Genomic DNA, 14,180 nt, shown 5'->3' on the forward strand with positions numbered 1-14,180 from the left:
GATTTAGACCTGAAAAAGGTTTTACCGAAAAAAATCTTTAATTTAAAAAACTAATTTTACATTACCGTAAAATTAAAAACTCAAAATTAGTAATAATTTTTATTAATTTTAAGAAAACCTATGTCTCCGTTCAGAGGGAATAGTTATTTAAAAACCTTGAACAATTTAAAATAGATCCCGAAACAATAAATATTATAAAATAAAATTAAAAACACAAAATCAAAAGTAAAATTTTTTGGAGAACTTTCAGAACCCATTTGTAATTAAAACTGAAGTGAGACAGGAGATGAGTTTTCCCCAACCCTCTTTAACTGCTCTCTAGAAACTATTATAAGAGAATGAGAAAAAGAACTTAAAGCATTAGACATGAAAACATAAAAATGGGCTCAAAAATTAAATTCATATAGAGTATATAAACCTATTAGCCTTAGGACCGAATCATTGTCGTATTTACTGACATTACATTTACATCATTTACATCTATTATTCTTGGAAAAAGTTGGATTACTGCCTAGACATTAATGGTCCATCAATGGAACAAATATTGGATTTTCAGAATTTCAGAACGAGAAAAAACTTTAAACTATGATTTATGTTTCATCGAAAGAATCACAATTATGGGTTGTATAATACATTATTTATATACAACCAAACTTTTAATGATCTTTTATGAACAGATAAAAGCATCTTTTGCTAGAAATCATAAATTAAATAACAGAATTTTATAACATTGATATTTTCAACAAATCTGATCGGTTGGATACAAAAAAAATTCGGCAATGAGTTTTGTATAATCTTTTCTCTCATTTATTGTTCTCGTTTTACCCTGTTACAGATAAATTGGATTAAATCTTCCAATTCCTTCCTTTCTACTGAGGAGGGTTGAAAAACTACCGCATAAAGAATGTAAATGAATTATATACAAAAAAAGTCGTTTGAAGTTTTTTTAGATGGTAAATTTTTCTTGAACTATAGAATGTATTACAATTAGTCTGAATCTAGTTTCAATATTTGATGATGGCCTCTTGTTTATTTTTAGTTATATCAGGGGCAAAGTATCAACAATGTAAAAAGCAAACAATAAAATAAGCACATATAATGCTATAATTATATGCATTATTAGACCCATTCAACAGCACTCTTGAAATATAACGTGTACTATTTCCTTAATATATTTCTGGCAGATATACCTTTTTTTTCTTAAACTGATAGTGAAAACCGATTGGTTTTCAGTTTAATATAATTGTTATAATCAGCTTTGTTATAATATAAAAATTTATATAACTATATTTACTTTATTTTCAGACTTCACAGTTCATAATTGATTTGTATGAAATACCGACCGTTTGTTATCATTACAAACTCCAGCAGAAGGTAAGTAAAATTAAAAAAATTGATAAGTGGTTGAAATATATTTATAACACATTTAGAGACTTTAATATTCACTAGGAAATATACAAGTTAAATGTAGAATTTTTGGTCACTTAAACGACATAACTAAGAAATTTAAAATAAAGCCATCCATCTAACTTAAAATGGGATGAAGATACTGTTATTATGAGGTTAAAAGATTAACACATAATAGAATAAAATCAAAATATGCATCAAAACGGTAAAAAGAATGATGAAAATAATATTAAAATTAAAGGTTCTTAACGGTTTGTTAATTTTTTAGCACCTAAAATGTTTATTACAAAATATATTTACTCATATGTATTGTATATATGTGATAATTAACTAGGTTATGTATTAGCTTAATATATAAAGCTTCGGGTCAAGGTTAATGTTAGGTTAGGTTAGGTTAGGTTAGGTATGTTCTTTGGTGGTTGGGTTTCAATTAACCACACATCTCAGGAATGGTCGAACTGAGAATGTACAAGACTACACTTCATTTACACTCATACATATCATCCTCATTCATCCTCTGAAGTATTATCTAAACGGTAGTTACCGGAGGCTAAACAGGAAAAAGAAAGAAAGGTTAGGTTAGGTAATGTACCTATACAAGATACACAGTCATCTATGACTCCAGTTGCGGGGATAAGGAAATGGCGTCACACGTACTTAAGGCACTAAGAAGAGTAGTGGGTAACTCTGAGTCTTCAGTTTTCGTGATACCAAATGGCCCTTCGGGCATTTTGATTAGGAAAATAGTAATATATATTTTAAGGAAGGGGAAGACCTTACCAAGGATGGTCCTCCCCAATCCAAGTGACAATGCGAGACCAAGATCCAGATCGGCGTCTGTAAGGCGAGGAACCCCACCGGTCGCCGAGAGTAAAACCATTGTTGTACAAGCACAAGGGAAAACATACGCTGATCTATTAAAAACTATGAAAGAGAAAGTTAAAGTAGAGGAGGCTGGAGAAATTCTTTCTATAAGAAAGGGTGGAGATGAACAGCTAGAAGTTAGGGTAAGTGGAGTACAGAAGGCAGGGGAGTTTTGTGCAATGCTGAAGGGTAGAGCAGGGGATCTTCAGGTCGACATACGTAACAAGAGAGACCGTAGAACAGTTGTACACATTAAGGACATGCTTGGAGATATACGGAAGGTGAGCTAAAAGAGGCAATTGAGAAGGTCCTAGGAACGGGTGAGAGATTTCAAATAACATCTATGAGAGACGCATACGCTAGTACCAAAAATACTACAGTAATTACTACTCAACGCAGCGCAACAAAGTTAATAACAGCAAGACTGAGAGTAGGCTGGGTTTGCTGTAGGGCATATATCCGCATCGAAAACGAAAAATGTTACCGGTGCTGGAGCATGGGGCACGGTAGAAGAGAATGCAGGGGCCCTGACCTCACCAACTTATGTTTTAACTGTGGTAATACGGGGCATTTAATCAAAGACTGTAGGCAAGCAATGAAGTGTCTCGATTGCAGAAGTACAGAACACAGAACCGGGAGTATGAGCTGCAATAAACATAATGATTAAAATATTATTAAGTAATAATAATAGAAGCCTACTATCAGGAGATCTGACGCTGGAAATAGCCACAAGATACAATGTCGACTTTCTGGTGTCTACGGAGCCTAATGTGTATTCGGCTGCCAGAGGTCAATGGATACCCGACAGGAATGGGGCTGTGGCCATCAGAAGAATACTCGGTAGAGTGGATTATAACTTGTACAGCAGAGAAGACGGAATAATAGGTATTGAATTAAGTGACACGATTATTGTGGGTACATACATCAGCCCCAATTGCACTATAGAGTTTTTTCAAAACCAGATATTTAACCTACAGCAGATCATGACCAGATCGCGGAAAAGAGTGGTAGTGCTTGGAGATTTTAATTGTAAAACTACTGTAGCGGATGCCAATTCTACAAATGCTAGAGGTAGAATTCTCGAAGACTTGTTGGAGGTTACGGGTGCGTGCTGTATAAATGATGGGGCTCCTACATACAGCGCAAGAGGTCACCAATCAACAATAGACCTGGTAATTGTGGATAGTAGGTTTAGAGTAGACACCGTCGAGTTTGCTGTCCTTACCGAAGAAACTGGTAGTGATCACAAGGCCGTATTGGTTAACATCAGAGATTGTCCAAGGCAGGTAAGGCAGGATAATATTATCTCTAGGTTAACGGATTTCCAGATACACCGGGTGTCAAATAATGTGGCAAATAGGATTAGGAACTGTGAAAACATAGAACGGGAGAAATTTCAAGAAATAATCAAAGAGAAAATTGCTAACATACCGCAGTCCGGTAATAGATATCATCCGGTGTACTGGTGGACCAGAGAAATCGAAGACCAAAGGAAAATCATGCAGCGTCACAAAAGAACTGCTCAGAGGTTGCAAGCAAGGAATAGTAACGATGAAGAAAGTCGATGTGCTGCCCAAGACTTTAGACAGGCCAGGAAAAAGCTTAACTTTCTCATTAAGCAATCTAAGAGGAATAAATGCCAAGAGCTCTGTAACGAACTTGACACTGACCCTTGGGGGAAAGCTTTTAAGATAATTACCAAAAGGCTAGGTAGACAGGTGCCAACGTTGAGTAAGGAGGAAGCGGAACGACAAGTTAGGATTCTTTTCCCTAGACCTGAAAATCTGAATAGGGAAACAATTGTTTGTGAAGGTGGCAGATTTATAGAACAAGAGGTAATGGAGGCCATTAAAAAGTTGAAAAACCGGAAAAGTCCAGGGCCGGATGGCATACCTGCGGCCATCATCAAGACTAAAGCAGGAATAATACCCTGGGAAATTGTGGATCTGGCTAGTTATGGTCTACAAAACTGTAATTTTCCTGGCTGCTGGAAAGCAGCCAGGACGGTTTTTATACCCAAGGCGGGGGTAAATAATGGATACAGGCCGATTACTCTTATTAATAATATGGGAAAGGTGGTTGAGAGGCTGATAGAAGGCAGGCTTAGGGCAGAACTTGAGGAAAAGGGCTGTCTACATCCACAACAATATGGATTCAGAAAAGGCCGATCTACCATAAATGCCTTGGAGAAAGTTAAAAATTGGGCTTTAAATAGCAGGAGCGGTACCTGGAGGACCAGGAAAATCCCCCTAGTGATAATGCTGGACATTAGGAACGCGTTCGGATCAGTCCCCTGGTCATCTATAATTGATGCATTGCATGAGATGCGAATAAGCGAATATCTAATAAATCAAGTTAATCACTATCTACATCAAAGGTTTCTTGAGATCAAAACTTTGGAAGGTAAGGCAGTTTTCCAGATGTTTGGTGGCGTTCCTCAAGGTTCTGTGCTGGGCCCAACCTTGTGGAATATTTTTTATGATGCAGTCTTCAGACTGAATTATCCTGAAGGAGTTACTGCAATTGGCTATGCTGATGACATAGCAATCCTCGTTGAGGATAGGGATGTAGATAACTTAGAACGCAAAGCCAATCTGGCATTAGGAATTATAGATGAATGGTTACAAAGAAGCCAACTACAGATAGCCCCAGGGAAGTCCAGTTGTATTGCCCTTTCCGGCAGAAGACCTATTAGAGGTATAAATTTGAATATCAGAGGAGAGCCAATTATGCAAGTCAATGAGGCAAAATATCTGGGAGTCATACTCGATAAAAATTTGAGATTTAGCAGACACATCGATATGATATGTAGTAGGGTCACTCCAATGGTCAAAGCTCTGAGAGGACTCTTCCAGAACCATGGAACACCAAAAATAGAAACTAGGAAATTAATAACTGCTGCAACAACATCAATGATATTATAAGCGGCCCCGGTTTGGGGACATACAATTAGTATTAAACGGAATAAAGGAAAATTGAGAAGCGCGCATAGACTTGCACTGTTGAGGGTGGCCGCTAGTTACAGAACGGTGTCCTATGACGCGCTTTGCGTAATAACAGAGGTTCTACCAATAGATCTGCAGATTAAAAGCAGGATGCTTAGATATGAGGGACTACCACAAGACGAGATAGCGGCTCAATTGGAGCAAGAATGGCAGTTGGAATGGTCACGCTCAAGAGTCGGGGATTGGACTAGAAGACTAATCCCTGATATAGGTAGGTGGTATGGAAGTAGACGCGGAAACGTTGACTTCTATATGACATAGTTATTATCGGGGCATGGATCTTTCGGGCAGTACCTAGCCAGAATTGGAAAAAGGGACACACCACAATGTGTTTATTGTGAGGAAACAGATAATGCGGAGCACACTATATTTGTATGTCCTAGATGGGCTGAAAACAGGAGGGTAATTATAACAAATCGATTAACACCGGATAATCTAATTAATTGGATGGTACAAAATCAAGAGAACTGGGACTGGTTCAGAAGGTTTGCTGGAGAGATCCTGAGAACTAAGGAAGAAGAGGGGGGTAGACTGTGATTAAGTTAAGTAGGGAAGGGTGGACAGTCTCTCCGTGGAGGGCCCGTATGCCCTGGTATGCGGGTTCCTGCGAAGGGAGAGAACTCCAGGGGAGATGGGAATAAAAGAAAAGACCGAGTCCCGGACGGCGGTGTTTCCCTGCGGGCGTCTAGGCACTTTGTGGGGTGGGTACCGTCGGTTAGAGGCATAGGCGTAAAGACCGAGACCCGGTTCCCTGCGGAGGGGCCGAGGGACGGCATCACCGGACCTTGGCCCTAACGCGGGGAATTAGAGGCAGGCAAAAAATAAAACAAAAGATCCAAGACCGGGGGTCCAACCTGTCGTGCCGGATGTAAAGCCGGTGGGTGGGGGACGCCCCCCCTTTGAGTAGAAGGACACTCTCCCCGACTGAGTATACTTAAATGGATATCCAAAAAAAAAAGGTAATGTACCTATGTACCTGAAGGGTAATTAGGTAATGTACCTGAAGACGGGGATCGCTCCCGCTGGAAGCTACAGCCACGCAAAGCACTAGTGAACAAAATTTACCTCACGTCAAGAAAACTGACGTTAAGGGGAAAAAGAGGGCGCGGCAAGGGTCCACAGATGAGGAGGATCCTTTGCCAGAGACATTGGGTAGTCTGGTTCACCAACTAGGACTCACGATGGCGGCACTTAAGCAACATATAGGACCCGGTTTGCCTAAGTATATAGGCAGCCATGAAATGGAACTCAAGAAGATTTATGAAGGCTTAAATGCTTTGACCGAGTCGTCGGCGCCTGTGACTTTAATCACGCAGGCCACACAGACGATGTCCACCTATAGAGAAGATGATATAGAACAAATAAACACAAAAGAGCTAGAGGATGAAGAACTTATTGAGTTACTACATAAGAGATGGCCGAACGTACTTAGGGCTAAATTGAGTATGGTTTCTGAATTGCCCGCTGGAGTAGGAGATACTTGTAGCCTGAGAGATGTTTGCAGAATCCGCGTGAGTGAAGATGACGACACAAGGAGCCCCAAATATAAGGCGGGAGATATTATGAGGGATGAGCAAACTGTCTTCGGAGAGGAGACAGAAGTGAAGCGGAGGAAGTATAAAATTTTCTACGACTCTAGCATGGAAGAGAAGAACACTATGCTTACTATACAGAAAGCCCTGAGAAGAATTAAAGGAAATACTAATGAATTAGCATATATACTGCCGAACAATAGTATAGGAAATTATACTAAAAAGATATTGTCGTACCTCTATAGGGAAAGAGAAGAAGCTATTAAAGTTCTGACTCTACATACGGACGGTGCAGACTCTCAGGTTAGGCCTGGGCAAATGCGTATTAAGAAGTCAACCCCTCCTGTGGAGGATAGTAGAACGTTAGTCGTCAAAGCTGCGGGCAAAACATACGCTGAGCTTCTGGGCTCCATGAAGACGGCGGTTGCAAAAGATGATGCTAAACATGTAATTTCACTGAAAAAAGGAAGAAATGAGGAGGTAATGGTAAGAATACAGGGTTCCAAAAGTGCTGAAGAATTTACGAGTATTCTAAAAAATAAAGTTGCTGACCTAAAAGTGGATCTTAAAACAGGAGCCGGGCGTCGCACTATTGTACATATTACAGACGTCGAAGGAGACACCACTGAAGAAGAAATCTTAGCGGCTATAACGGCAAGAGTTGGTGATATGGAAGATGTCAGGATCTCTTCAATAAGACCCGGATTCGCGGAGACCAGGAATGTTACGGTGATAACATTCCTATAGGGCAGCCTGTAGGATGGTGGAGCAGCGTTTACGTATCGGCTGGGTGAACTGCCGAGCATTCATACGAGAAGATGGTGAAAAATGTTACAGATGCTGGGGTACGGGTCACAGTCGTCAGGATTGTAAAGGTCCTGACAGATCTGAATAGTGTTTTAATTGCGGGGGCAGAGGCCACGTTATTGCGAATTGTCAGGAGCCCAAGAAATGTCTGACGTGTAACAGCCATGAGCATAGTACTGGTGCATGGCAATGCGATATTAATAAAAATGATTAGACTATTACAAGCAAATGTAAACAGGAGCACACCATCACACCATGGTATCTAGATTGGTTGTACAGAAGAAAGTTGACATATTGGTTATTACCGAGCCAAATATTTATGAGGCAGCTAGGTCTGGTTGGTATGCAGACACTGAGGGTGACGTAGTGATTAAAGATGTCAGTAATAGAGTGGCAAGTAGATTAAATTTTAGAAGCAAAGGCACAGTGGCGCTAGAAACGTCCAAAACATTGATAATTGGCGTATATATATCTCCCAATGTGGCACTTCTATCAAAAGGGTGAATTCACTAGCACCCTTGATACGATACAAGAGCTAATTAGTAACACGGATAAGAAGATCATCATGGTAGGAGATTTCAACAGTAGGCTGGTGGCGGCTGGCGGTCGATGTACGAATAAGAGAGGTAAATTATTAACAGACTTGATGGAGACCGTTGGTTTGCCATTGCGTTAATGGTGAGACGCCTACATTCGAGGCCAGGGGACATACCTCTATCCTGGACCTCCCCATACTTGACAATAGATGGAGGAGTCAGCAGTGGTATTGGGAGGTGATACCACATGATATAGCTAGCGACCATTATGCCACGATGATATCATTGAACGATATCAGTTTTAAGACGAATGAACAACCCTCGTTGATTAGATTTTCGGCGTACCAAATAGAAGTAATTACCAATAGAGTGGCTACAAGACTAGAGGCGGCTGAACATCTTACGCCAGATACTTTGACCAATATTGTTATGCAAGAGATGGACAGAGAATCGCGCAATGGCCTCAGGAAACACACGGTCTATTGGTGGACAGGTGAAATAGCGCTCCTTAGGCAGACGCTACAAACCAGGAGACGTGTAATGCAAAGGCTCAGACCCGCGGGTGACTCGAGATATCAGGAGGCAGTTAGCAACTATAAAGAGGCTAGAAGAGCTCTCAATAAAGCTATAAAGAAAGAAGAGAATACACTGGTCGAGGTTATGTGCTGAACTAGACAGTGACCCATGGGGCATGGCTTTTAAAATTGTTACAAAGAGGTTTGACAGAAGGCTTCCGATACTCTCCAAGGATTGGGCTGAAACACAAGTATCTAGTCTTTCCCGCATATAACTGTTGAGGAGCGCAACCCAGTGGAGTTGCGCTCCCATAAGGCAAATCTTCATAAGGCAAATATCTACATATAAATCTACATAAGGCAAATCTTCTGGTATTGCATTCAGTGGAATGCAATACCAGAAGATTTGCCTTATGCGAGTTGCAATGTGCTGGCAGCATGCTTGCGACTAAGAATAGCCCCGGACCGGACCAAATACCAGCTGCATTAATTAAGAATCTCATCAAGAAAGCACCTTGGGAGATACTCGAGATGGCCAGCTACGGCCTGATTCACAAGACTTTCCCGGAGTGTTGGAAGGAGGCAAAAGTTGTGTTTTTGCCTAAAGGCACAAATGATATAGGACAATTGACATATAGACCGTTGAGCCTCCTCAACACGATGGGAAAAGTGGTTGAAAAAATGTTGGCTGGCCGCATAGTGCCGGAGGTGGAAAATGGTGTGAAAATAAGTGCTAATCAGTTTGGTTTTTGGAAAGGCAGGTCAAAAGTTCAGGCAATTAGTAAGGTGATTAGTTGGGCTAACGAAACTAGAAGAGGTACTTGGCGGACAAGAAACATTCCTTTGCTTGTCTCTTTAGACGTGAAGAATGCTTTCGGGTCGATTCCATGGAAACATATTAATGCGGCCATGGTTGAAAAGGGAATTAGCCCGTTCTTGAGAAGGCAAGTAGAGGAATACCTCAAAAGTCGCAGCTGTAAAGTCAAGGCGCAAGAGCAAGATACATCCTTTAGTATGAGCGCCGGAGTACCGCAGGGCTCAGTCCTTGGACCACTTTTATGGGTCATTGCCTTTGATGGTGTGCTTCGGCTAACATTTCCTGAGGGTGTACAAATTTTAGCATACGCAGATGATCTGGCAATCCTTGTGCAGGCCAGAACGATCGATGAAGTTAAAAACAAGGCAAACGCTGCATTAGAGACAGTTGGTAGATGGCTCATTGATAGGGGATTGCAGCTTTCGATTGAAAAATGTAAATACATTAAATTCACTGGAAAACGTGTATTGCAGCCAGCAGATATACGAATTGGAGACTATAATATTGAGGAAGTAACAGTATTAAAATATCTTGGAGTCATCTTACAGAAAAACTGCAGATTTACTGAGCAGGTACTAAGTGTCTGTCAGAGTGCGGAGAAACTGAATAAATGCCTAAATATAATTTTGTCAAAGCAGAGCGCTCCTCGGGCATCAAAAAGAAGAGTTTTAGCGACAACCGTAGTGTCAACAATGATGTATGCCGTGCCGGCATGGAGTTGTGCTCTCACTATTAGCAGAAATAGAGACAGGTTGAAGAGAGCACACAGGGGGATACTACTGGGAGTAGTATCTGCCTATAGAACTGTTTTTTACGAGTCCCTCTGTGTGCTCTCGGGAATGTTACCGATTGACCTTATCGCCAGATATAGAACTGACAGGTTTTTAGGGAGAGCAGAAAATGAAGTCAGGGAAAACATACATAGAATCTGGCAGGAGAGATGGGCGGAGGCTGGAGTGGCTGGATGGACAAGAACCTTAATTCCAGAATTAACAGGATGGATAAACAGGCGGCATGGAGAAATTGACTATTGGATCAACCAGTTCCTGACGGGACATGGGTGTTTCAATGGTTATCTCCATAAGGTGGGAAGAAGGAATGAACCCACGTGCATGTACTGCGAACAGGACGTTGATTCTGAGCATACGTTTTTAGTATGTAATAAATGGATAAGACTAAGACACGACGCGGGTATTCATGGAAAAACGCCGAAGGAAACCATGGATTTCATGCTCAGCAGTAAGGAGAACTGGAGGAAGGTCGCTGATTATATAAAGACAGTACTAAAACAGAAGAATGAAGATGAAAGAACTATGGGTTTCTAGTATGTTAGGTTGGGTGGACAGCTTCAGCGGTGAGAGCCAGGATGCTTAGGTGTGCTGGTTTCAATGATCCGCTGAGGACTCCTTGGGGTGTGCTGTAGGGACAAGAGAGTATTATGAAGGATCCGGGGGTCACATCACGACTTGTAGGTATGATGTGGTTCCATAGAGGACATAATAGAGAATAAAAAATCTCAAAAGAGCCACCGACAATGGCCTGACATGCCTGACCTGCCATGCCGGTATATAGCCGGTAGGCGGGGAGGGCCTATTAGAGTAACGGACACTTCCCTGGGTGGCGTAATACCATCAAGTCGGTCCGGCCCAGGGGAGAAGAGAAAAAAAAAAAAAAGGTAATGTACCTAACAATTCCTTTTACAAAACCTCTAAAAAAATAATCTAGTAATCTAGTAAGAAAAGGTATTATCCATTAACGGATATTATTATGGATGGACAATGTTATCCATCATTATTAAAAAAAAACTAATAAAAAACATGAATCAATACAAACAAAAAAATGTTTAGTGTAATTTATAAAGTGAAAAAAAGAATCTAAAAACTGAAAAAATGTTCATAATAGTAATTTTTTCCACACATAATAGAGAGGAAAGCTGCTTCAAACGTGGTTTGAAGCATGATACTTAAAGTTTAACTTTCATTACCCATAAATTTTTATTTTTCAATTTATTTATTTTTAAACTAAAATTAAATGGCTTTCTCCCTCCATGAATTATGAGACCTTGCCGATGGTGAGGGAGCTTGAGTGCTCAGTGATACAGAGTAGCTGGACCGAAGGTGCAACCATATCGGAGGTATCTGTTGAAAGCCACTAAGGAATGGCTGAAAGAGGGCAGCAGCTCTTTCAGTAGTTGTCAAGGGCATAGGTCAGGTAGAGTTAAGCAGCCGTATCAACATCACTCAAATCTTCTGAGTACTGCGTAGTTGAACACAATGGAAAACCATTGCTGTTTTTTTCCCAAGAAAATATAGCTCTCTGCATTTTCATCTAACAAAGGTGGAGGCGCCTTGCTTGGTAAAATATTCCGGAGGTAAACTAGTCCCCCGTTTGGATCTCCGGGTGGGGACTACTAAGGAAGGGGTCACCAGAAAATTAAAAGTAACATTCTACGAGTCGGAGCGTGGAATGTTAGAAGTTTAAAAAAGGTTGGTAGGCTAGGTTGGTAGGTAGAAAATTTAAAAAGGGAAATGGATAGGATAAATGTGGATGTAGTAGAAATTATCGAGGTTCGGTGGGAAGAGGAAAACGACTTTTGGTCAAGTGATTTTAGAATAATTAACTCAGCGTTGAATAAAGGGCAGGCAGTAGTAGGTTCGTAAAGACCAAGAAAATAAGAAAGAGAGTAGAGTATTTAAAAAAGCTTAACAATAGAATCATTGTAATCAGGATAAAATCAAAACCTAAGCCGACAACAATTGTTAACGTCTATATGCCTACAAGTGCCCATGATGATGATGAGGTAGAGTGGGTATACGAAGAAATCGACAAAGTAAATTAACACATAAAAGGGAAAGAAAATCTAATAATAGTTGGAGATTGGAATGCAAGCATCGGAAAAGGCAAGGAAGGAAATATTGTGTGTGAATACGGGCTGGGCAAAAGGAATGAAAGAGAGGACGGACTTGCTGAGTTTTGCACGAAGCCAAATTTAGTAATTGCCAACACCCAGTTTATAAATCATAATAGAAGAATATACACATGGAAAAAGCCGGACGATTCTGCAAGGTATCACATAGATTATATCATGGTAAAACAAAGATTTAGAAATCAACTTGTCGACTGCAAAACATACCCAGGAGCAGATATTGATAGCGACCATAATTTAATGATAAAGAAATGTAGATTGGGGTTTAAAAACCCGAATAAAAGGTGCCAGATGAATCGGTGGAATTTAGAGAAGCTTAGGGAAGAGGAGGTAAAGAAGAGTTTTGAGGAGGACATCGAAAGAGGTCTGAGTAAACGAGATAAGGTAAAAAATATAGAAGAAGAATGGAAAAATGTTAAAAAGGAAATTCTTAAATTAGCAGAAGCGAACTTAGGCGGAACAAAAAAAAAAACTGGTAGAAAATCTTGGATATCAGAGGATATATTACAACTGATGAATAAACGTAGAAATTATAAGAATGCTTGTGATGAAGAAAGTAAAAGGAATTATGGACAATTAAAAAACACTATAAACAAAAAGTCCAAACTAGCGGAAGAAGAGTGGGTTAAAGAAAAGTGTTCAGAAGAGGAAAGAAAAAAGATCATTGGTCAGATAGACGGAGAATACACGAAAGTGAAGGAGAATTTTGTGGTACATAAGTTAAAATCGAATAATGTGTTAAATAAAGATGGTATACCGATTTATAATACGAAAGAAAAGGTTGATAGGTGGCTGGTATATATTGAAGAATTATACAGAGAAAATGAATAGAAACTGATGTTATAGAGGAAGAAGAGGAAGTCAAAGAATATGAAAAGGGAAATAAAATACAGAGATCTAAATTTAATGGAGCATTAAAAGATTTGAATGGCAGAAAGGCTCCTGAGATCGACGGGATACCTGCAGAGTTACTGCGCAGTGAAGGTGGGGAAGCAATAGATAGATTATACAAACTGGTGTGTAATATTTACGAAAAAGGGGAAGTTTCTTCAGACTTCAAAAAGAGTGTTATTGTCATGATACCAAAGAAAGCAGCAGCAGATAAATGTGAAGAATACAGAACTATTAGCTTAACTACTCATAAATAAAAAATCTTAACAAGAATCCTGTACAGAAGAATAGAGAGGAGAGTGAAAGAATTGTTAGGAGAACACAAATTTGGTTTCAGGAAAAGTATAGAGACAAGGAAAGCAATTTTAGCGCTCAGATTAATAGTGGAAGGAAGATTAAAGCAAAACAAACCGACATACATGGCATTTATACACTTAGAAAAGGCATTTGATAATGTAGACTGGAATAAAATATTCAGCATGTTAAAAGATCTAGGGTTCAAGTTAGACATAGAAGAACAATCGCTAACATTTACAGGAACCAAACAGCAAAAGTAATATCGAAGAGCATAAGAAAGTAGTAGCAATAAAAAAGGGAATCCGAGAAGGATGTTCGCTATCTCTGTTACCTTTTAACCTTTACATAGAACTAGCAGTTAATAACGTTAAAGAACAATTTAGATCCAGAGTAACAGTACTAGGTGAAAAGATAAAGATGCTACGATTTGCTGTGATATAGTAATTCTAGCCGAGAATAAAAATGAATTAGAAGAAAATATGAATGGTATGGATGAAGTCCTATGCAAGAACTACCACACGCAAATAAACAAGAACAAAACGAAAGTACTGAAATGTAGTATAAATAATGAAGATGGACCACT

At 39.7% G+C, this 14,180-nt stretch overlaps 1 protein-coding gene across 3 annotated transcripts in view; it reads right to left on the reverse strand.

Moving 5' to 3' along the window:
• The window catches only part of LOC142329054 (putative fatty acyl-CoA reductase CG5065), a 256,610-nt gene that overhangs the window by 37,981 nt on the left and 204,449 nt on the right, over positions 1 to 14,180 (reverse strand). The gene's annotated exons all lie outside the window — the stretch shown is intronic.

This window comes from Lycorma delicatula, chromosome 8, assembly GCF_047948215.1.
Source record: "Lycorma delicatula isolate Av1 chromosome 8, ASM4794821v1, whole genome shotgun sequence".
In the NCBI taxonomy this organism is placed as follows: domain Eukaryota; kingdom Metazoa; phylum Arthropoda; class Insecta; order Hemiptera; family Fulgoridae; genus Lycorma; species Lycorma delicatula.